This window comes from Ictidomys tridecemlineatus, chromosome 12 (assembly GCF_052094955.1).
Source record: "Ictidomys tridecemlineatus isolate mIctTri1 chromosome 12, mIctTri1.hap1, whole genome shotgun sequence".
Taxonomy (NCBI): domain Eukaryota; kingdom Metazoa; phylum Chordata; class Mammalia; order Rodentia; family Sciuridae; genus Ictidomys; species Ictidomys tridecemlineatus.
The window spans coordinates 108802583-108828717 of NC_135488.1; the positions used below are offsets into that span (position 1 = coordinate 108802583).

At 36.9% G+C, this 26135-nt stretch overlaps 1 long non-coding RNA gene across 1 annotated transcript; it reads left to right on the forward strand.

Annotated features, from left to right (window-relative positions):
• Positions 1-200: 200 nt before the first annotated feature.
• Positions 201-2767, forward strand: LOC144369622 (uncharacterized). Its single transcript, XR_013429413.1, has 2 exons — positions 201-2362; positions 2500-2767. It is a non-coding gene; the product is annotated as an uncharacterized LOC144369622 (long non-coding RNA).
• The last annotated feature ends 23368 nt before the right edge of the window (positions 2768-26135 follow it).

A 26135-nucleotide genomic window follows, 5' to 3' on the forward strand; every position in this document is an offset into this window, starting at 1 on the left:
CAGAAGGATCCGCTGAGCTCAGGAGTTTGAGTCTAGTCTGGGCAACATAGTGAGACCATCTCTCACCCACATCACAATAAATAAATAAATAAATAAACAAATAAATAAATAAAAGAAAAAGAAAGAAAGTAAAGGTCTAAAATTTTAAAAACAGAAAAGGTCTAAAATGAGTATGATCGTATGATTTTTTTTCCTCCTCCTTTTCACTCTTTAAACTCTACAATTTAAACTGAAGCTCTTTTCCTTATCCACCAAGAATGACCTTTTGTCAAATTTTGTGCACAAGCTTTTCCACTTAATTTTGATAATCCTGCAACACAGGATTAAGGTCTTTTCCAAGTTTTAACGCCCAGCATAATGGGGATGTTCCCAACTCTTTACCCTCTCCTGTTCTTCACATGAAGAAGTGAAGTTCCCTCCAATCTCTCTCATACTTCCTGTGCTCAGTGCCCTCCAGACCTGCTGCTATTCTGCTCTGGCATGATTGCCTATCATCTGCACGTGTCCTTTTCTTTACGGGTGCCTCTGACTCCATCTTTAGTGTCCCACAGCCCTGCCAGTATGCACAGCCTGCCCTACACAGGGCAGCTAGCCATGTCCAGTGGGTCCCATGATTCCCTGCTTGAAAGCAAACAGACCAAAGACCCTATCTTCTCACTGACCTCATGGTAAAATCTAATCTCCTAAAGATAATATTCAAAAAGCAACTCCAGTCTTCACACCCAGCCTAATTTCTCATCTCTTTCTTTATCACACCCACACTGTCCCTGTGTTATCCTGAGCACAATTGGGTCCTCCATTAAATGTTCCATCTTTCTCTTTCCCCAGGATCATTGCATTAAAAAAAATCTGCATGAAATATTTCTTTACTTCAACCTCCCTCTGCTCCTTCATCTCCCAAACACCATGCTTCATTTCTCCACCTGGATGTTTTCTCCTCAGCTTTTAGGTGTTCACTTAGGTTGTCTCATTCTGGGTCCTAGAACAGGTTTAAAAAAACTTTAAGTTAATGAAATGATTATAATGTCCTCATATCCTCTGCTTATCCCCAGGACAGCTCTTCTCATATTCAGTAAGTAGCAAATTTAAGCTGATAGGCAGGCAGCCAATTTCTTGTACTGGTCATAGAGTATGACCTGGTTAATTATTCCTAGAGTTTCGTTTGGTGGTTGGACATAGTTGATACTAAAACGTGTTTCTTGGATTAAATAGCTCAGAATGCAAGCTGATAAAGACTATTCATTGAAAGTAAATAAATGTATTTAGTATTTATATTGTTTATATAGTATTTTCATTCTTTATGATAATACTATTGACATACCCATGATAGCATTTGATTATCACAACAACTTTGTTATGGAGAAGTTACAAATTTTAATGATGTCCAATTTATTATTTATGTTTTCGTCTAGCTTTTTGTATAGTGTTTGCCCACTTCAAAGTTGGGAAGCTCTCCTTCTAGATATTCTTCTAGAAGTATAACAGTGATTGCTCTTATATTTGTACCTAAGGGTGAATTGTTGTGAACAGTGTTAGGGAAAGGATAAACTTTTCCCCCAGGGTTTGCCAAGTCATTCTAGTCGGAGTTTTGAAAACACTAACATTTTCCAATTGAATTGCCCTGGCACTTTTATCCAAAATGACTTCATTATAGAAGAAGGGTCTCTCTGTACAGTTTATGCTGTTATCTTGATCTATTTTTCTATCCATTTAGCTCAATCGTATTGTCTTGACACTCTAACTTCACAGTCACAGTCAATTTCAAAATAAAAGAGTATGAATCCTCCCATTCAGTCTTCCATTTAAATATTGTTTTATGTAGTATAAATAGTGTAAATACTTTCCATTTCCAAATAAATTTTAGAATAGGCCATTTGTATAAAAAGGGCAGCTGAGGTTTTGACTAGAATTGTGCTGAATCCACAAATATGTTAACAAAATGTTTTCTAACCCATGAAAATGGTATATCCCTCAATGTATGTATGTATTCTTTCAGCAATATTTTATAGTTTCAATTTAGAGGTTTTGGAAATCTTTGTAATTCCAAGAAATTTAATGTTTAATGCTATTGCAATCTTTTGGAGTGATTCCTTCTTTGTTTGGTGCTTGAATATGGAAATACAGTTTAGTTTTTAATTTTTTTCCCTATCCTTTGACCTTTCTAAATTTACTTATCAGTGCTAAAACATTCTTGTATATTTTTTTTGTAAATAACCATGTTTCTGTGAATAAAGACAGTTTACTTCTTTCCTTCCAATGTTTATATTTCTATTTTTCTACGCTTAGAACACAGACCAGCACACCAGTTTGCTGTGGCAGGAGTTGCAGACCTTCTTGTCTTGCTTCTGAGCAGGAGAGGGAGGTCAGTGTCTCACTACTGCACAGTTTACAGCTGCAGGTTTCTTTATGTATGTCCGTAATTTGAGTCACAATGATTTCTTCTCTGATTATTTTGCTGAAAGTTTCTTTTCTTTTCTTTTTTTTTTCTTTTTATTCCAGGGATTGAACCAAGGGGCTCTTAACTACTGAGTCACATTCCTGGCCCTTTTTTATATTTTATTTTGAAACAGAGTCTTGCTGAGTTGCTGAGGGCCTGGCTAAGTTGCTGAGGCTGACTTTGAACTTGTGATCTTCCTGCCCCAGCCTCCAGAGCAGCTGGAATGCATCACTGTGCCTGCAGAGAGTTTGTTTACTAATCCTGGGTGAATGGTAAAAATTGTCAAATGATAGTTCTGCATCTATTAAAATGTACATTTTGTTCTATAAATAGGATGATTTGTATTTACTCTCCTTTTAAAATGAAAAACAAGTCCTTCTTGTTCCTGGGATAAATCCCACTTGATTGTGAAGCATTGTCTCACTGGGTTTTTGGATTTATTATCCTCCTAGACACAATGCTTGGATGTCTTAATCATAGTTATAAAGCAGAATTTAAATGTAATAAATTTAAGACTGTGAAATAGTGTTGGGGCTACAGTGAGTGAGGCTGGTGTAGGAGAAGGACGCAGAGGCACTGTGTTCTCATTTTATATAGTGCTGAGGCATGGAATGTGATCTAATAGTGGACCTGAACTAGAGGAAGTACAGGTGGTACACTGAAATCATAACTGGGAGATTTAAATTAGCACAAATAAGAAACTGAATGGGGAAGAAGTACAATTAAATCATCCAAATATTTTAAAGTTTAAATAAGGGCACAGTATTTGAATAATGTTAATAGCTTAAGAAATGGAGCCATTCGTTTATATATTAAAAGAGTGAGAAAAACCACTAACAATTATTGAAAGACAAAAACAAACTATTGTAAGGGAAACTAAATGGGAAGTGAAACTTGGGGGGGGCAAGAAATTGAGGTTAAAAATTTTAAATTTTCTTTTACCCTTGTTTAACGAATTTTTGATCATGTAGATATATCGGTTTTATTCAATTTAAATACTTAAAAATCACGTTTCCCTGAACACTTCTATATCGTTCCTGATCATATTTTACCATTTTTTCATTTTAGTTATCATAACATTTTAGAGATAAATTTTCTTAAAAATAATCTTGAACATCTGCACATTTATCTCTGCAAAATCATAATCCCTCACAGATGTTTCTGTCTGGCTCTGGGCCCAGAGATATTAATGGAATTATAATGGAGAAGGTCTTGAGCAAATGTGTTTGTCAGTCTGACTGTGCTTTCGATCTTAAATTGTACTAAAGCCGATGATAGAGTGGCATTAAGTAAAACTGCTATGGGGCCTCGGCAATTTATCTGAACATCTGGTTCACCCTATTCTCTTCTGTACTCTGCTTCAAAAGCCAAGTTTGTCCTTACACCATATTATGCTATAACCCAAGATTAAAAATGGTTTTGCAGAGAATTTTAAAACTATTGGTTTCCATTTGTATTTGAATGCTAACCATTCCCTTGGGCTCTTGTGCTCCTATTTAGTCCCCTTGTTCCTATCGATTTGCATCTCCATTTTTAATCCTTCTCCCCATCTTGGCATAGGCAACAGAAATAGAAATTAATCACTCAATGGGTTTTCCAACCGTCATCAAAGACCCATGAGAATCAGATAGTTTATTTTCAACACTATTTTTGAGCAGATTGAATTCTAACGTCTATCAATCTGTTGCCTCAGGTTTTGTTAGTATTCTCTTTTTACGGTGGTCTGTTAAAAGAAGACACCTGCAGTTGGGTGGTGGTTTAAGGTTCCCCACAAACTCAAATGCTCCTCAGAGGTGGCTGGGTGACATCCCATGAGGTCATGCCCCAAGCCACAGTCTTTCAGAACAGCCTGTTCCTATTGTTGAAGCTGAGATAGGGGAGTTTAGAACAGAGGTTGGGCACTGGCTCTGTGTACATTTCTCCTGTGGCTCTATCCTTTCCCAACAGAGCAAGCTCTTTAAGAACAGGAATGGATTCTGACTCTTCCTTGAGATTCTTTAATTATCTTGAGCCTAGGACACTTTCTGGACACATTATCACTGATTCATCTGTCATAACTAGGGTTCTCATTGACTTCTAGATTGGCTTGTTTAGTGTGTTATAAAAATTGCTTCCATTGTGTTAAAAAAAAATTTGTGGATTTCTAGCTTCCATTTAGGACATAGAAGTTTGGAAAGAATATGGGTCCCACTGTCATGACAGGAAAATCCAGGTTTTAAAAACATAATGCTTTAAATATTTTAAAAATCATAAAATAATCCATAGCTTGAAAATCTTAATTCTTATCTATTTCAGAGAGGTGAAGCTGTAAAGTGAGCAATTAACCTGAAATCTAAGGAAAGGCAACAACATTCAAAAAGGAAGTAGAGGGCCGGGGTTGTGGCTCAGTGGTAGAGTGCTTACTGAGCATACATGAGGCACTGGATTCTATCCCCAGCACCACAAAATAAATAAATAAATAAATAAAAATTTAAAAAAAGGTATTGTGTCCATATACAACTAAAATTTTTTTTTTTAAAAAAAGTAAATGGAGCCCATCCATGTAAATAGTGTGTTAGTCAACATTTTGTCAGAGACCAAAATACTTGATAAGACAACTTATAGGAGAAAAAGTTTATTTTGGCTCACAGTTTCAGACTTCTCAGTCATGGTCTACCATCTTAAGTTCTTGGTCCTGGGATATGCAGAATGGCATGGTTGAAAGCGGGGTGCACAGGAAAACTGCTTAGCTCAGAGCAGCTGGGAAACAGAGAGAAGAGAGGAAGGAACTGGGTAGAAAATAAAACCTTCACACCCCCTGTGACTTACTTCCTCCAAGTCTACCCTTCCTCCCCATAGTCCATTCAGCTATCAGTGATTAATCCACCAATGGATTAACCCATTGTTGAATCAGAGCCCTTGTGAACTAATCATCGGCCAAAAGCTCCACTTCTGAACCTAGCAGCACTGACCATAGTTTAACAAGTGAGCTTTGGGGAGACATTTCAGTTCTAAACCATAATGTAAGGGGAAAAAGGAAAATATAAGAAAATTGAACTCACTACAAGGAAAAAGAAAACACTGAGAGCAAAATTCAGTGCAATGAAAACAGGGAAACAATAAAGAGAGTCAACAAAACTGAAAATTGATTCTTAAAAAAAATGTCACTAAATAGTGATGAATCCATAGCTATCAGACTGAAAAAAAAGTCCTAAAAAAAAAGACAGTCATTATCAACATTAGAAATAAAAGATAAGACATCACTAGGGAACCTACAGATGTTAATTGGAAAGCAAAGGTATGCTATGAATAATTTCAGGCCTGTATGTTAGACAAAGTAAAATTCCTCTAAAACCCAAAACCCAAAGCTCACTCAGAAAATAAACAAACCAAATTGTTCTGTAGCTTTTACATAAATAAATGTTCAGTTAAAAAATGACAAAAAGCAGCATTTCCAAGGAAAGAAATTCCAGGTTTAGATGGTTTTACTGGCAAATTGTCGGACATTTAATGAAGAAAAAAATACCAAATCTATACATTTTTTTTTTCCAGGTAGAAGAATGAACTCTTCCAAATTTATTTTTATGATGTTGAGATCAATCTAAATTCAAAACATATAACAATATTAAATTAAAAGAAATGAGAGAAAAATAAGCCTTATGAAACTAGAGGCAAAAACTTTAGAATTTTAGCCAAAGAGTGTAATTATTTAAAAAGATATATATTCTAGTCAAACAGGTTTATACCAGGAATGCCAAGGCTAGTTCATTATTCAGAAATCAATCAGTGTAATTCATTACATCAACAGAATAATAACAAACCCTTATAATCCTCTTAACAGATGCACAAAGAGTATTTGATATGAGTCAACATCCATTAATAGTCCAATCTCTCCAACAATCTAGGAATAGAGGGGAACTTTTCCTAGTCCAATAATAATAATAATAATAAATCTGCAATGTACTTACAGCTAACAATATATTAATGGTGGAAGAGTGAACTTTTTCTCTCCAAAATTTGGATAAGGCAAGTTTCCATACTCTCTTCTTTTATTAAACAAAAGACATAAAAAGCATACAGATTGCAAAATAAGCAATAAAACTGTGTGTATTTGCAAATTCTGTGACCATTTAGGTAGAAAAATCTCAAAGAATCTTAAAAATTTTGCTAGAACTAATAAATAATGTGTGGCAAGACACAAAGTCAATATGTAAATGTTAACAGTATTTCTATACACTAACAGTGAACAATTAGACTTTGAATTCAAAAAATAGCATTTGTAGTAGCACCAATAAACATGAAATATTTGTATTAAAATATACAAAATATATATTCAGACTCTATGCTGGTAACTATGGCAATTTAGAAAAAGATACTAAAGGGATTGGGGTTGTGGCTCAGCAGTAGAGCACTCACCTAGCATATGGGAGGCGCTGGGTTTGATCCTCAGCACAACATAAAAAATAAATATATAAAATAAAGGTATTGTGTTCAACTACAACTAAAAAAATATTTTAAAAAAAGATATAAAGGATTAATGGGGAACTGTAATGAGTTCATAGATTGGAAGCCTTGGTATTATTAATATGCTAATATTCCTCATACTGAACTCTAGATTCAACACAATCCCAGGAAAATATTTTTGTTGAAATTGATAAGCTAATTCTAAAATGTAAAATGCCTAGTAAGGCAAATAGGTTTTATCTTATAAAATAAATGTGACCTCATAAAAATATAAATAGCCAAAGAAATTTTGAAGGAGAATCCATTTGAAGGTCTTCTTTGTCTAATTATTTTTTGGGGGGGTACTAGGGATGAACTCAGGGGCACTCACCCACTGAGCCACATCCCAAGCCCTATTTTGTTTTTCATTTAGAGACAGGGTGTCACTGAGTTGCCTAGTGCTTCATGGTTGCTGAGGCTGGCTTTGAACTTGTGATCCTCCTGCCTCAGTCGCCAGAGCCTCTGGGATTATAGGTATGCGCCACTGCACCCAGCCTTCTTCATCTAATTTTAATGCCTAACATAAGATAAGGTAGTTCAGACACTGGTAAAATGATGGGCACGTAGCTTAATGAAAAATAATTTAGGAGCCAGAAATAGACCCCATAGGTATTAAACACTGATGTTTGACAAAGTTGCAAGGGCAATTCAGTAGAGAAAGATGATACTACAACAAACATCTCTGGAACAATCTTAATAAATATGTGGAAAACACAAAATCCTAGGCCCATACTCTTGTACCATACCATATAAATTAATGAAACATTAATATTCAAAGGTGAAACCTAAAATGTAAAGCTCCTAGAAGAAAAAAATGGAGAAAATATTTGTTCTCTGGGGTTAGGCAAATATTCCTTAGATGCAAGACCAAAAACAACATGTAAAAGAAAAATTAGCCTTCAAATTTAACCATTTCTATTATTAAGAGTGTTTTGGGGTTTTTTTTTTAGGGTGCCAAAAGTGAAATGATGCAGGAAAGTATTTGCAAAACACCTCGCTGACAATGGCCTTGCGACCAGATTTTCAGCTGGTCCCACAATTTTTGAGCTCTGGTGTATAAACCCTAGATAATCCTTCCCCCCTGCATCTTGGCAGACCTTCTAGCCTGACACTGATAGGCTAGTCACTTCCTTGATTAGGTTTCATTTTATGGGAAATGTGACTGGTAGGAACTCCTGTTCTCAGAATCCATCACAGAAACCAAAGACAGATTCTCCTGGCTTTGAAGAAATGAGGAGCCATGCTGTGAGACCTGTGTGGGGGTGGCCCCAGGAGCTGAGAGCATCCTCTGGCCAATATTCAGCAAGAAAAGAGTAGCCTCAGTCCTATCTAAAGCAGCAAGGGACTGAATTCTACCAACAACCCGGAAAGCTTGGAAGAGAATCCTGAGCTCGAGGTGAGATCAAGAAGTGAATGCAGCCTGTGACACCTGAAATTAATCTTGTAAGACACTTCACAGAGGACTCATGGCCAGACTTTTGAAACACAAACTATGTGATCGTAAAAGTGTGTTGTTTTAAACCACTGAGTTAATTACACAGCACAGGAAAATGAATACACCAGAATAGATGAATGTTCAAAATCCAGTAATAATAAATAACCTAATTAAAACTACTTGGCAAAAAATTTGAACAGATACTTCACCCCGTCAAAGTAATTAATCATTATGGAAATGTAAATAAAGCTACAATGAGATTATGACATATACTTAAACTGGAGTAAACAAACAAGTAAAAAAAATGTCTCTGTCATGGCTGGGGTTGTGGCTCAGAGGTGGAGCACTCACCTAGCATGTGTGAGGCACTGGGTTAGCTCCTCAGCACCACATAAAAAAAAAGATATTGTGTCCATTTACAACTAAAAAATAAATGTTTTGAAATTTTTTTTAAAAAAGTCCCTGTTAATACTAAGTGCTGATGAGAATTTAGAATAAGTGGAACTCTTATACATTAATTGTGAAATTACAAAATGATGAAGTCACTTTGGGTGTCAGTTTCAGAATTTCTAACAAATGAAATACGTACTAAATATGAAATTGAATACAACACTTAGCAATTCCATTTAATGAAAATAAAAGCTCAAGTTCACTTAGAAATGTGTACTTTATATGTTATGGTGCCTTTCTTTTTAATTACCTCAAGTTTGTAAAAAAAAAACCAGTGTCTTTCCACTAGCATGTCAATTTCTCAATGCTGTTGTAACAGATTTCCACAATCTTAGTGGCTTAATACTACATAGATTCTTTATCTTATATTTCTGGTGGACAGAAGTCTAGTAGAGGACTCAGAAGACTAAAATCAAAGGATCCCTTGGGCTGCATTGTTTTGAGAATACTCAGCTCATGTCATTCAAGACTGAGGTGCTTGTCAGCTGAGCACCATCTTTAGACCCTGGAAGCCTCACCCTGATCCCCATATAGCCTCCTACATCGGAGCCAGCAGGAGGGCCACAGATCTTTCCGGTGCTCTCAACTCTCTGACTGCAGAGTCATGTATTCACTGCCTCCAGGGATTAGGACATGGAGACTATTAATAGATGATTGGGGCTGGGGTTGTGACTCAGTGGTAGAGCACTCACCTAGCATGGGTGAGGCACTGGGTTAGATCCTCAGCACCACATAAAGCTAAATAAATAAAGGTATTGTGTCCATCTACAACTAAAAAAAAAAATTAAAAATAGATGATTAGCCTACCTGCCACAAACAGTGAATAAATAAAAAGTAGTATATTTATATAGTAGAATAGTATTACCAACAAAAAGAAATGAACTGCTGATAAATGCAACATGAATAATTCCTAAAACCTTGTGCTGAGAAGCCAGACCCAAGAGAATGCTTATGACATGACTCCATTTATTTGACATTCTGGGAAAGGCAGGACTAACTCCATATGCAAAAAGCACACGCTCAGAGGTGGGGGACCGAGGAGGACTTGACCGCACAGGGCACAGAGCAGATCTTTGGGATGATGAAACTGCACCATGTTTTTGGTTGTGATGGTGGCTATACCACTGTGCATTTGTCAAAACTTGCAGAAGTAAGGGGGAGTGCTGATGCACATCTATAATTCTTAGGAGGAAGCTGAGGCAGGAGAGTAGCAAGTTCAAAGCCGGCCTTAGAAACTTAGAGGGACCCTGTTTTAGAATTAAAAAAAAAAAAAATGGCCAGGGATGTGGCTTAGTTGTTAAGTGCCCGCCTGGATTTAATCCCTGGTACTCAAACAAACAAACAAAACGTGCGGAACTGTGCAATACAGAGGATACATTTTAATGCATCTACATTGATGGGACAACTTCATCTAGGACAGATGCAGAATAAGACTCAGAGCAACCCACATCACTGTGAGGCTAGTTCGAACATCATTATTGAGTGATAAATTACAAAGGTTAAAGATAGAATGATACATATCTACCATTTATTTCACATATATGTATATGAATTCACAAACTAACACATCATAAGTAAATTGTGGTTAAGCTGGAAATAAAGAAAATTATATTTCTTGGGAATAGAGTGTCTTCTCTATCTAAATTGATATTAAAGTCAAAGCAAATTAACAAACAAAACTGGAGGTCCAGACAGTTTATTTCAAAACAAACTAACAAATAAGGCAAATAAATAAAAACTCCTACAAGGAAGGTAATGATAGGAACGTTAGAAGCTGAGGACATACTTGTGCAGGAGATGGAGATTGCATCTCAGTGAGCTCAGAGTCTTGATGTGTGGGTAAACCAGCTGGTGTGTGGTGCTACAGAAACAGAGAAGGGGATTTTGGGAGGGTTACTATGGGAGATGGAGGATGCCGAATAAGATTAAGTTGTTGGGTGCGGTGATGCATGCCTGCAATCCCAGTGATTCAGGAAGCTGAGACAGGAGATTTCCAAATTCAAGTTCAGCCTTGCAACTTAGTGTGACCCTTCTCAAAATAAAAAGGGTTGAGGATGTCGCTTAGTGGTAAGGCACCCCTGGGTTCAATCCTCAGTGCCCCTTCTAAATAAATTAAATCGTTTAAAATGGGTCAGTGATGACTTTAAGAGGAATAATTTCTGCTGACTTCAGAGGACAGGACAGAATTATGTTAAAATAGATCAAAGACTGTCATATGTGATACTTTAGGAACGTGTGTGAGCGACTCAGAGGGGAAGCGAGAGAGACGGATGATAACTGGAGAGGATGTGGGATTCAAGAGGAACCTTCATTTTTTTATGAAAGATGCTGCAAAATGTCTGTTGACAGGCAAGGTTCAGGAGAACATGAGAGACTGATGATGTGGAGAGAAAGAAGATAGGAAAGGGGCAAAATCCTTGTGTGGATAGGAGAAAGTGGGGTTGGGGCAGGCACAAGCCGAAGACTGGACTGTGGCAGGAGACTTCCTGCTTCATCGTTTTCCTCCATCGCAGGAGGAAATGAGGAAGGGAAGGGGAGACACAGGCATAATTGTAGAATGTTTGGTGGAAACACGGTGATGCTCATACTGCCTAAAACTTTGGAATACACATTGTTTCTTTAAATGGAAATATCTCCATTTTAGCACCATCACAACTGTGTGGGGAAGAAGAGGAGAATGGAGAGAGAATGAATCCAGAGTCATTTTATACTTGATCCTAGAACTAAAAAGTTAATGCTTGACCTCTTTAGATATATTGAATTTGACCATCTTACCTGGTGTCAAGGAAAGACACTTACATTGGAATTCAAATCCTTTCTCACCACTTACAAATGTATGACCTTGAGAAAGTTGGCTACTAAATGAGCGAAACTTAATCCCAACAGAGCTACCTGGACTGGGGATGTACTCCGAGGAGTCATTACCATATAGATAGCACTTATTGTCAAGTAAAAGGTAGTTAATAACTTATACTTGAAAAAAATATTTAAAAATTACAGGGAGTCTTCTGAACTCTCCCTTGTTCTCCTAAAGGTCTTTTTACATCCCAGAGAGATGGTGTTGACACGGTGAGTTTCTATGGGAATGTTCTCTCTGCTGAACAATGTTAGTTATAGAGAATTTCCTGGTTTATGTTTGTCATATCTAAATGGTATTTCTTTCAAGCACATAATGGTCTTTACTGACAGGAAGCTGTGCAAATGTTCTCCTTTTACAATTTACTGAAATTGCTGGTTATTTTTAGAAAGCATCAGGCATTAGTGAACCCAGTGCTGAAAACAAGTCTTTTAAACTGACAGTGTAAAATTCAGACTAAATTGCAACATTTCCAATACCGATAACGCCAGCAGACTTTTATATTGTGTGCTACATTTTTTTCAGGAGCACATTAAAAATATGTCCCAAATTATCTGAAGTGATTCCGGGACAACCATTGTGTCATTTTTACAGATGGGTAAACAGAGGCACTAGAGGGTGCAGTGCTTACTCGACACCCCAGGGAAGCTGACGTGCATCCTAGATCACTTCATCCATATTGGCTCTTCATTCACTGTATACCATAATCATGGGAGCTCTCTGTTATGCACCCAATGAGTAGTTTAAGACATGGCTGGAGTTTAGTTTTAATAATTTGTCTCTTCATAAGGTTGTAAGCTTGTGTTCTAGAGAACATTAGATAAACTCCTAGGGTTTAGGTGATAAGAAAAATCTTTATTGTTCTGGGCTAGTAAGCTGATGGGAAATCAACATGCAGTGAGGTTGGAAAATTAGTCATCTTTTATTGATAATGCAGTTTGCCGCTCAGGAAAGAATAACGGAGGATTTTGTTTTTCCATTGGATTTTAAATGATGCTGCAAATCCTCGATACCTGTTGGCTGAAACAAATTAATTCATATACTTGCTTGAACTTCCTCTGGGAATTGAACAGTCAAAGCCTCTCAAGTATGACCGTAGCAATCAATTACCAATATTCTTTGAATAAAACAGCCAGGGAGGTATTTTTACATCTATATTGTTGATCCTTCAAAGCTGTACTAAAATGAGCTCACGGTATTCAGGAAAGTGCCTGCACTAAAATCAGCGAAATATTTCTCCTCTAAAGATACAGAAAATAATGACACAAAGAAAATCCCCTGAAAGGGCAGTTGAGGGAGAGCAAGCTTTGGTGGTGTCTGTGCTGCAGCCGTGACTCTCACCACATCCCTTCGTCTTCCCCAGGGACTTACATCAGAGGTCCTCAATCCCATGGTTCAGGCATATCCAAGATCGTGCAGGGACGGAATGGATTTGGAGTTCATTCTTAGTGTTCCATCTGCAAAGACAGGGTTTGTTTCCCTGCCGTGTTCTGTATTCTTCCCCAAATGGAACATATGCACCCTTTTACCCATTGATCCTTCCCAGATTTTTTTAAGAAAGACGTTTTGAAGAAAGAGAGCAGTTCCCACTGGCTCTGGGTTTCCTTTCCGACAGCTTCATCCATCTCTCAAGGTGCTTCTGTCTTTCTAGTTTGTAGAGGTCCTGGCATTGTGAGCGCTGGGAAAACTCCATCCAAACTCCTCTGGATCAATGGACCAGGGAATCAGGGACTGATGACAGCAAGAGGCTTCCTTTCGGGACATCCTCTCGAGTGTCCATCCAACATCAGAAGCTCTGGGATCTGTAGCTTGTACTCCCTGACTCCCTCCTCAAAGAGTAGCCCCGTGAACCACAAGTGCCACTTGGTTGACCTTAAACTACCTGCTGTGGAGGTTTTCTTCCTTGAGTGCTACTCTGGATTGGGGACGGCCATGTCACCTCGGCCACTGCAGGTTTCCTGACATCCTGTTCCTTGGTTGTGGCCCTTTCTCAGCGTAGAATAGTCCAGCTCACTTTCATCGTCCGAGTGATGGGAAGACCCCAGCATACCATTCAAGGCATCCACAAACTAGACCCATCTTGCTCCACTCTCCCTCCCTGTCTTTCCTCCATTCCTCCCTCTTCCTCTGTCTACTTCTAATAGATCGAAGCTCCCACCCCAGGGTTTCCACCCTTTGGTCTCACAGACATTGTTCTTGGTCTTGGGGATGCTTCAGCACCAGACCCACTCATCTTTACAGCCTCACCTCACCCCTCAACCCCTCTGTGGGGTCTTTGTAACGGCAGAGCAGACCCAGCGATACCTTCCCCCTCGGAATTCCACTCTGCGGAGTGTGTGCCTCTGCTGCTGGAATCTATGGATTTCTTATCCTTGCACTTTTCTCCCGACTGCGGATTTCTGAAGGCTGTTGTTCTAAGCTGTTCCTCTAATCATCCCTACCTGTGACATGGCCTCATCATTTCTTCCTGTGGGTTAAAACCACCATTTTGGGATTGGCCTGAACCTCAGCTTTTATTTCTCATTCATTTATTTTCTCACTTCAAAAATACTAACTTAAAACTATTAACATGTATCGAGCACTTTGAGATAACAAACACGTTTGTTGAGTTTTCCGTGTGTATTTTCTCATCTCAATCTTAAGTAACCCTCTGAAATAAAAATGATTATTATCCTCATTGTATCAATAAAGCATTTGTAGCTCAAAGGGTTTGAATGCCTTGCCCCAAATCACACTGATAGTAACCAGCAAAGTGTCCAGCTGTTTCCTGGGGCCCAGACTAGTGACCCTGAACCAGGGGAAATATATCTAAAACTGGTGCCTGAATTGTTCACACATGAGCTATTTTCTAAGTTTAACCACTTGCCAGCAAAAGACCAAGCATGGTTCCATGCATTTTGCTGGAACCAGTTCAGCTTTTCTTCCTTACAGATTGCAGCTTTCTAATGCTGTGATCTGTCTACACGAGTCGTAAATCCCCCAGTTTATTTGCTGGGCCTCCTCTGCTTCCATTATTTCTCCTTGAAGTGTCAAAAAAAAAAAAAAAAAGCAAACACAAGGCCTTCTTTTAGGGGGTTCCTCTCCTCTGCTGAGATGAGTCTTGTGATTTTTGTTAACCGTGGCCACCAATTTCCAATTCCCCTCTCTGGATCATTTCTCCTTGGTTTGTAAAGCCATGCAATTTAGAACCGCAAATTTAGTTAATATGATTTATCTTCTTTTGGATTAATGGAAATGAGAAGAGCAAAGGCAGCACCGAGCTCTCCAGCAGCTCATTCTAACTTCAAATATTGATTAAATCAATCCTTAAGCTATTTTATTATTCTTAATAGATTCAGTTGGAGGCGAAAATCTTATTCTGGTGAACTTTATTTGGATCATTCTAGAGATAATACTTGGCAAGCAGGAAAAGGAGATCAGTCGACCACAGAGTTCAGAGTCTGGTACAGATAAGGCTGAACTCCACTAGCAGCAAAGGGCATAATCTAGAATTGATGTCAAGATACCAAGTCAAAGTCTGGATTTATAGATGAGGATACAAGCTTTGAGGACACAGTGGCAGGATGAGGGTCCAGAAATATGATCTCACTGCATATGTGGAAAGAATCAGCTCCTACTTAATTCTAGCCAGTCTAATATATCTTTGTTCCTTCCGTTTTAAACATGCTGGAAGCAGGATTAGCCACCTTTTCTACCTTGGGCATGCTTGTAGTGCCAGGGATCCAGAGCACTAGTATTGCCATTTGGTATTACGTTGCACACTCACTTTGATGGCAAGGGCTCTTCCCTAAGACAGAACATTCCCAGATAGTGAAGAAGAACAATGTCCTTGTGAATTTGACCACTTTCGGTAGTGCATCACTGAGGTTGCAGGCTGCTCTGAGAAATCCTCGGGAAACAATTAAAAGAACCTCAGTCTACAACACTAAAAACCAATGGCTATGTACATTGCAACAGCATGAGACTTTGACAGCGATGGCAGAGCAGAGAATGGAATCTGAAATCATCTGTTTACAGAAGGTCATATTTTCATCCTATCTCTAGAAAACACAGAACACCGATATCAGACCATGTGATAGACACCCGTGTGCATGAAGAATTTCCTTTATAGTCACAGAATGTGAACTCACCTTACAAGATTGTGTATGCGAAACTTTGAGGCTCAGGAACATACTTGTGTATATTCCCTATCATTTTACAAAAGAGCAATGTAGATGTATGAAAACAAATGGTACAGTGCAATTTAAGTCAGGACTACTGCTCCTGCATATTATAAAATTCATTTAAAAGACAAAGGATATGTTTAAATAACCCAAACTCATCCAGTTGTTTTTTTTTAACATTGCATAGTTTTAGCCAAATATGGTCCTCTCAGTCATAGAATGTCAGTTTATATTAGAGAAAAACAAAGAATTTAATACAGAATGGATAGGCTGAAGCTTAGCTGTGGCCGTTAGTGTCCATGCTATCTGTTACAATTTATTTTAATTGCATGCGCCTCATATTCCACATTGAGCAAACTTGACAAATTTTGTACCTACAACAATGGCCCTGTTGCTCTGATCACTTAATGGTATGATTTCAGTCTCCTGGTGAGAGCCAGGTGCTAGTGAGGCCCAGGTGGAGGTGGTCACTTACTCAGGTGAGTCAGTGTTCCGACTTTGTGAGAGGAGGTGCTGCTTTGAAGGTGGCATGGAGGAGGGTTTGGGAGAGGGGACCTTAGAAGTGCAGGTGGTTCATTGCTACTGACTTCTACTACAGAGGAAAAAGCCTCCAATCATTAATCTACATGAGCTGAGTCATGGAGAGCCAGTTTAGAATCCAGCATGGCTGAAATGATTATTTTTAGCATTAGGTCTTCCAAAATCAATAAAATGCAAGGTCTTAAGAGGTAAATGTAGAGTTTATTGAAATGATCATTTCAGGAGGTATTTTTTTACAGAATTAGAAAGAGCACACTTATAAGTTTCTCCTAGTTTTCCAACTCTGAGTGTCCAAAACAGGCCTTGGGAAGAAAGAACTTCTCAATTTCATGAAATGTTGAATTCTTGAAATAATAAAGTAACTGTGAGACTCTGTTGAAAAACCAAAGATCTATGTTTTTCAGTTTTATATATATGGAAATGTAATTAATGTACACTTTACTTTCTATGTGGCCTATTTTGACTCATTATCAAATCACATACCTATGGGTAGTATGAAAATTATTCAACAAATTATGGCAAACAATCTCATTTTGTAGAAAAACATTCTCCTGAAATCATCAAACTTTATAATGTACCCTAAACAATTATAAGTTGTTTAAAATGTGATAAAATGTCTCCTCAAATACTTTATTTGTGAAATATATATATTTGCAAAATTATAAGTCATAACATGGACATAGGGACAGTTAATTGATCATACAAATAACATGAATTTTATAAGGATATAAATAAGAAAAAACACAAAAGTCAAATCTGATATACTTGACTAGATACAAATTTAGAGCCTTCCATAAATAATATTTATATTACATATAAAACATGCAATGATATATTTCCTTTGTGAGCATTCTCATAAACCAACAAGAAAATCACTAAAAACTACAAATACTTACAAAGTATTATATAGAAAAGGAGAAGCACAAGTTAATAAAAATCACAAATAGAAAACTACAAAATTATTAGTTATTGTGGATCCAAAGAAGGTGAAAGTAAATTATTTTTACTCATTTAATAGTAGGAAGAAACAAAAAAGATATCAATGATTTAAAAGACTATAAGAGGATATAACTTATAAAACTATTGCTTCGGTAAATTGGTGTAACCTTTGGGAAAAGTATTTTGCATACCAAGGGAACCTTAAGATATCATATTGTTTTGCTTGTAAATTTTACCTTAGAATACTCCAGGGTTTCAGAGATGCATACACAATATACTTCCAGCTGGGTGCATTGGTGCAACATGTGATCCCAGCAGCTCGGGAGGCTTAGGCAGGAAGATTGCAAGTTTAAAGCCAATCTCAGCAAAAGAGAGGCACTAACAAACTCAGTGAGACCCTATCTCTAAATAAAATACAAAATCGGGCTGAAGTTGTGGCTCTGTCATTGAGTATCCCTGAGTTCATTTCCTGGTACCCCCCACAAAAATGTACCTCCATAAAATTTTTTAAAAAGTTGAACAACATAAAAATTGTTCCATAAGAACAATCATATGGTGGAATACTATACAGCCATCACAGACATGTTTTAAAATAACATTTACTATTACAGCATATCTTGATAATTTTTATAAATTTAAGAGAAAAAGTGAATGGAAGAGCTAATTACACTATAAAGTCAGAAAGGTATTAGAGATTAGGGAGACTGAATTAGGATACAGGAGGGTTGTGGGCCTGTGTTCCTATCTGCAATAGCAAGCTGCAGGAGTGAAGTAGAAATCAGATATGGTGGTCTAGGATGACTAGTCACATAGGAGAGTTCTGTGGGTAGTGGTCCATCATGGCATCCTTATTATTATCATCACCACTTGGCATCCATGTTTGTATGTGACATGCAGTGGAAATGCAGGTGATTGGAAACACTACTGGACCAAGCCAGCAGAAAATGAAAACACTTATGCATACTGTCATTTAAATGATCAGTCTAGTGCTCTGTTACATGTTTTTAGTGAAACTTCTCCATACAGAGGATTCCTTGATGGAATCGTGCTGTGGTCCAGGTGAAACTCAAAGGCATCAGACATACTTAAATATACATGTGAAAGTCAGTTACCAGAAAGATCAGAAACATCCAAAACAGAAGGAAAAGGAAATCAGCAACAGAAACCAAAAGTGTAAGGAAGGAATTAATAAGGATAAAAGAAACAAGGTAAAAAAAAAAAAACAGTAGATTTTCTAAACAAAATAAAATTAAGACCAACAAATAACTAAAATTGGCAAGTCTGATAAGAGAAAAAAATATAAATGACAATTTTGGCATATTTTGAGTGTATTGTAATGACAGTATCAGTGCATTTAGAGTTTAGAGGGGTGTATTAGAGTAATGAGTAAAAAATCATTAGAATTTTCTATAAGTTATAGTACCAATGTAGAAGGATAAAATTAATAGATATTTAAGAAAATATAAGCTATAAATTGATATGAAAGTGATGGAAAAATCAATACTGTGCTTCAATTGTATTTTTTAAAAATTGAAATGTTTAATAAAGGAACTATTTCCCCAAAATTTATTAAACTTAGATACTTTAAAGGTTGAGTTTTTCAAAATTTAGAAAAATAAAATGCTTTAAAGTATATAGACATCAAAATATGAAAAAAAATTATGAAATATTTTGACATAAGTAATTAAAAACTTTTTTGGAAATAACAAATTCAAATCCTAATCCAAGAACAATTAGATGGGATAAATAAACAGATATTTATATATGACTTAAATCAATTTATATAAGGCCTAAAATATATGTACAAATGTGTAAAATATATAGTTTAAAATATTACATAAAATATATGACATGTATATGACTTAAAACTTTTCTAAAAGAAATTATCTTGCCTAGACGTCTACACATCTATGAATTCTATGAATGCCTTAAGGGAGATCACAATACCAATTCCACACAAATGTTTTCATAAAGTAATAAAGGAGTTGTATTTCGTAACTCATTTCATGTGAACAGAATTGCCCAGATACCAATACCAAAGACCAGAAAAATAACTGGAAGCCAATATGCCCCATGGGTAAAGAAAGTATTCTTTAAAAATATTTTGTATTTAAAATAAAAAATAGAAAGTTTTATGTATATAACATATATTTATTAAATAAGTATATAATATTATGTATTGAATATTTAATATATATGTTATGTGTTCATTATTTAATATATATTCATAAACACATATGTGTGTATATATATTCATTTATATATAAAGAAAGAGAGAGAGATAGTATGACCAAAAAGACTTTATCCTGGAAATGTCATATTGGTTCAATATTGAAAATTAATCAATATAATTTTTTATGTCCACAAACAAAATTATAAAATCCAGTGTTTGCAGTATGTGCAGAAAAAAATGGTTGTCCAAATTCAATATACTATTCTTTTAAATATTTTCAATAAATTAGGAATGAGGAAGAACTTGCTGAGAAATAGAACATCTATTAAAAAACTACATCTAACTTCATGCTAAATGTTGAAAGTCTGAATATTATCTGATAAGATTGTGAACAAGGGGGCCGGGGGTATAGCTCAGTGGCAGAGCACTTGTCTTGCACATGTGAGGCACTGAGTTCCATCCTCAGCACCACATAAAAATAAAGAAAATAAATAAAATAAAGACATTGTGTCCATGTTAAAAATATATTTTAAAAAAGATTGTGAACAAGGGAAGACTATTCATTTAAAAGAATCCTATTCAGCATTGTACTGGAGATGCTAATTAGTATAATAAGACAAGAAAAATAAATTTCTCCTGAATGGAAAGAGAAATTAAAATGTTATATTATGAGAAGATTTGGTAATCTATAAACCATCTACTAGAATTAATGTGTAGTTTTAACAATTTTTAGTATACAAAATGAATGTATTAAACCCAATTTTATTTTCATATATTAGCACTAAACAATCACAAATTAAAGTTTAAAAATCATTTACACTACCATACAAATTAAGAATTGAATCCATTTAGATCCAAATTGATCTATGGATTAATAAACTTACATCATTAAAACTTTTATATAATGAAGTAACTGAATGCTAGACCAACCTAGAAATGTTTATAGCTATTTTACATGCCATGGTAAAACCCATCAGCAAGATGTTCTAAAAGATAGAAAAATCTCAATATTAATAGCAATAAAAAAATCTCAACAATACCTATGAAAAGTTTGATTGTATAAATGGAAAATCATGTCATAAGTAAGTAAAATAGAACATAAATATATTGATTTTATCCCCATTTCCATTTTTTTATTGAAAAATAAACATACTAATTCTCCCCAAAGGAATCTCTAATTCAATGTCTTCTTAAATAAGTATATTTTGGAAATTAATAATTTGTTTTTAAAATTTACTTTGTGGAAAAAGTCTAAGAATAGCCTTGGAACTTTTAAATAGGAGTGACAAGGAGTTGTCTGTCTTAACATACACAAAATACCAAATACCTATGATACTGGTAGCATTTTGATCACTAAAACATATAAAGAGTTCATAAACAGACGTGTAAATATGACTTGTTTGTATAGGACAAATTCACAGTTAAAATTAGTGGAAGAATGTTTACATGTTGTACAATGATGTTAAAACTAAATATGAAAAAATATATAAAAGAGGATAATAGTTTATAGTGGTGAAATACTATCTAAAGATATAAAACTCAATATCATGAAAAAAATTAAAAAAGAATCAATAACATTAGAATTTAAAGATTTTCACAAAAATATTTGTCATCAAGTTAAAAATCACTTCAGACTGAAAGGTTAAAAAATAGAAGTTACTTGTAAGTGTAGAAAACCAGCTAAATATTCACGTATGTATAATATATAAAGAGTTCTTTTAAAGCAATGCAGAAAGGAAGATAGCTCAACAGAAAAATCCAAAAAGCATCTGAATAAAAAGTTGACATAACCAAATGAAACATGGCTCACTCACCGTCTATTATGGAATTTTAACTTAGCATAAAACGTGTGAAAGGCATCTTCTCCATATTTAACAATTTAAGTGTTCATAATATACTTTAATTTACTATTGCTACATTTAGAAATTTACTGTAAAATATTCAATTGCAAACACAAATATCTTAACACAATGCAGCACGTCATGTTATAATAATTGAGTGCAGAGGAATGAATGAACACAACAAATATGACATCGCACCGACACTCTGCTTTCCTTGGTAGACTGACAATAAATAAATAAGTCACCAACTAAATACAGCACCTAAGTGTAAAAGTGGTGGTTTTCTTAAATGAAAAGAGTGGCATGCCATGAAAGAGCATGCTAGGGGAGGTCACGCATGCACACACACACACACCTGCCCCATCACACTGTGCACAGACACAGTATAAACAATTCCAACTGGAAATGGTTCTCCACGCAGTGCCCACATAAAATGAGATAGACCTAAATTAGAAACAGAGACAGTTCTCTAAGTTATAATTTAAGTAAAGAGTTTCCAAATACAGGGTATAGTAGAATCCTATTTGTTCAAAATATGCACCTGGCGCTATCTATAATCCTTTTATTATCTCCCACCATTTGTCTACCTCCTGTGTGTATTCCAGGTGGCCCACTCATGCACACACAGACAGACTTATACACCAACACACACACTTACACACCTGCTGAATGCCAAATTCTCACTTGTCATTTGAGGTCCAGCTTATATTTTATTATCTACTACCTCTGATTTGTAGTAGATAATAAAATATTATTGAGCTGCAGTCACAATATTCAATCAACTCCCAAGGTGGGAGGTGGTTAAGAGTGCACCTCCAGCTCTCACCTCAGTGTTCTGACCTCTTCACCTGAGTATAATTCCCTTGACTTTTTCTTTGTAGCCTCATTCTATCTTTTATGATGGTATTGTAGTAGGACATTGAAATATTCAATAGTTTCTCCTAGAACTATGTCATATTTATTTCTAAAGTTAGAATCTAGAAAAAAACTTCATGCTGCCTATTTTTTGGTAAATGGTTATTAAAGAAGGTGGTTCCCTCTCTAACCCTATTTTCAATCAGTAAGGACCATGATTCTGAACAGTGATGCTACTGTCATTTTACACTGAGTAATTCTTTGTTGTAGGGGCTGTCCTGCATTACAGGATGTTTAGGAGCATTTCTATCCTCTGCCTACTAGATGCCAATACCAGCTATTTCCCTGTTCCCAATTATGACATTCAAAAATGTCTCCAGGTATTGTCAGACATCCCTGGTTGGCGGGGAGCACTCCCAATTGAGCCGCACTAATACTAGACTATAGGAGGAAGCATTTTGCTATGTTGGTGAAAATGATAATCTGTTACTTTCAGTATCACATTTTTATCCAAATGGTTGATGTTAGTAGTGAAAATGAAATTGCCTGCAATTAATTCCTGCCTTGATTGTCTCTTCTTGATACTTTATTGAGAGCAGAAAGGTATCTCTCTAAACCACCTAGATGTGGTAAGAATAGGACAATGGCCATTAGGAGTGCCCCTCCCTCCCTCCCTCCTCCTCCTCCTCCTCCTCCTCCTCCTCCTCCTCCTCCTCCTCCTCCTCCTTCTCTCTCTCTCTCTCTCTCTCTCTCTCTCTCTCTCTCTCTCTCTCTCTCTCTCTCTCCTCTGTGTGGTACGCTCTGTATTTTTCTCAGAGACAGACAGCCTCATCTACCTCATCTCTGGCAGCACAAATTGACCATGGCACCGATGCCCATGAGAAACTCAGTAACAGTCTTTAATAAAGCAATTGGGCCAATCATGTGGCAGAGACTTATGAGTTCTGGAGGCAAAGGAAATGAAAACTCTGACTGCAAAAAGGCTGATAAGCCCCATTAGTGAGGTTTATATAGTAAGTAACACAGCTTTTACTTGTTCTGCCAAAATATTCACTGTTTTTCTCTATTCCATGTATCACTGTTTCTATTGACTGATATTTTTAAACCCATCAATTATTTAAGGACAAGGGAAGCATTATTAAGGATATGTCAAAAATGAAGGGTTTTGGAGAAGATATTCCATTCAGAGAAGAGCTGAGAGAAAATGTGCAGACGAGAACACCTGCCTCTTATTAGACTAGTCAGCAGGGCACTATCCTTGTTTCAACCAACAAACATCTGTTGAGGGTAAATTTTGTGCTTGGGGCTACCAAAGAGGCATAGGACTTTCTTATCTAGGATGACAAAATTTGGGCATTTTGAGAGTAAAAAAAAAAAAAAAAAAAAAAGGCATTATTAATAAGTGCCTTGGATAGCTGACAAACCTGAGCCTGAACTGGCTCCAATCCAGGGTGAACTGGTTCAAAATTTCATCATCGTCTTGGGGACATGAGACACCTGAACAACAAGATTTTTCATGGCCTTGTGTTTGCTTATGACAAATGAAACCCTGAATTATTAAGGAAGACGAGCAGAGAGACATTCTTGTTATGCAGAGAAGAGTAGGGAGGAGGAGGTAAGAGTTGCAAAACACTTCTAGAACAATTGACATTGTTAATGTACCAACATGAGTATTCATGCAAAATGGAGCATGCTCCTGCAGGGTCCCCTGGGTTCTCACACCATTGGGAGGGAAGCAGCTTTATGTAAGCCTAATGCTGTAACTGGAGATGCAAGAGTGGTGCCGTCATGAAGGCTGGATCAGTTCAGTTCAAAGCTATTTATTGAGCATGTGGCATGTGTCAGGCACCATCAGTTCAGGACTCAAAGATAGAGCTCCTCTCTTCAGGAAGTAGGAAGTTTGCCATCTGCAGGAGATGCTTACAGAACACTGAGTGATTTCTTCAAGGGAGATTTTAGAATCTGTTTTAGAAAAAGGGAGTGATTTTTGTAGTCATTGGACCTTCAAGATCTAGAGAAAATGAACATTCTACCTGCTTGCTGAAACTTGTACATTTTTTTTTCTTTTAACAAACTAAGAAGACAGAAATATTTATAGCTGCTATTCAAGCAGCTCTGGCCTTGTTCCTAAGTTTGTTATCTCATTGAATCCTTAGAATATCATTCAAAAAATATGTTATTATCTCATTTTACAGAAACATTGGGACTTTAAATTACAATGACAGTTTTGAATCACAGGATAAAATAGAGCTGGATTTATGAACTGGGCTTATGTAAACCATTTCATTCAAATTCACTCTGACATCTCTGCCACTACCCAGGACCATAGATGATTGATAGTGGGCCTCACAGAAGTGTCAGAAAAGAATTCAGGCAGGTCAGTGATGCCCATCCACCCAGCAGTGTATTTGCTCGATCATGCACAACACCTCTGGTAGTCCTGATGTTTATATATTCTATTAAATATGATGAATTAGATTCCTTTTACAAAGAGACAATGGTTTCTTTGTTACGTTGTACACATGCAGGATAGAGAGAGCAGACTGGGTCCACTGTTTTTCTGTCCACTGTGTGCAACATGAGGTGAATGAATCACCAACATAACCCTCACTTTGTTTTGCGTTTTTCCAAAGACCCTCACTTTATTAATATTTATGTCGCTATCATGTCTTAGAATTGAAATAATAAAATAAAATAGGTGGGAAATGCTGTAGGGTCCATATTTCTAACACCAGCACTGTAAACAAAACTCTAATACTGGCCTACAATAAAACCGAGGCCAGAATTCCATAGAAAAGAGGCGGAGCTGGAGAGAGGATTTAGAAGAGATGCTTTCGATGGCCTAAAAGTGGCTGAAATGACGCTGTGGCCAGGGCAGAAAAGTGAGATGACAAAGGAAAGAAACAGTACTGCCACCATAAGAAGTCTAAGTTCTCCTTAGGAGAGACTTTGGTGGATTTGGCCCCTTGAGTAAGGAAAGAGAAAACGTCAAACATTTATCCAGTTTTTCTGTATTAGCTACGCCACTGAGTTACCAAGGAGATGAAGATGAAGGGAAGTTTCTTTTTGTGCTTTTCCAAGCTAATGATGATCCAATGCATCGTTCATGGGGCCAGGTATTGTGCTTCAATGGCAGCTAACGTCAATCAACAAGCTCCAATTATGTTTCTCTTGGGGAAAGAATCAAGAACCATACGTAGGACAAGTGGCTTCTAAACCCTTGTTCTGTTTATATAATGTGGATAAAATAGCAGCTGCCTGTTAAAGTTGCTGTGACCGTTGAACGAGATGATGGAGATAGTGTCTGTGAGGTCTGGAGAGTGGATTTTGGTGAGAATGAGTAGCCTTGCTCAGCAAAGGATCCAGACCCTCGTGAAGGGTCTGCCCTGTGGCTTCTGGAGTGTGGACTTCATGCCTCCTGCTCTGCCCTGCAGTCCAACACCATCTTTCCACGTCCACACACTTTGTTCTGTCTTCTCAGTTCCTTGTGGGCTTCTGAGACATGGACCAAGTGTGTTTCTTTGGTACCTCATAGGAACTCCCTATTTTTTTCTCATCAAATCCGCTGTTGGGGTCTTCCCAACGTGGCAGGAGAGGAGTTGGCACAACTGTGCCAAGATGAGGATGGTTGGGTTCCAAACAAAGATGCACTAAACTCCAGGGTGACCAGCAAAGAACTTATTTGGGGAGCTTCCTTGCTGAGTGCTGCAGCTTATCCTAAGGACAGACAGCAGGAGGAAAGCAATGCTCCACCTGGGCGTGTCTGCAGGAGGTGTGGGGTTTATACCAGGTCAAGGAATTTTGGCTCAAGGCCAGGAGCAGTTTCCTCTGCGCTTTGAGCAACATCCTAAATGTCTTTGTCAGTGCCTGGGAATGTTGAAGGCCCCAACTTGGACTCACTCCTGATGGGAAAAGCCTGCTGCTGGTTAGGTCATGGAGCCATGGAGGTATCTGTGATTTTCA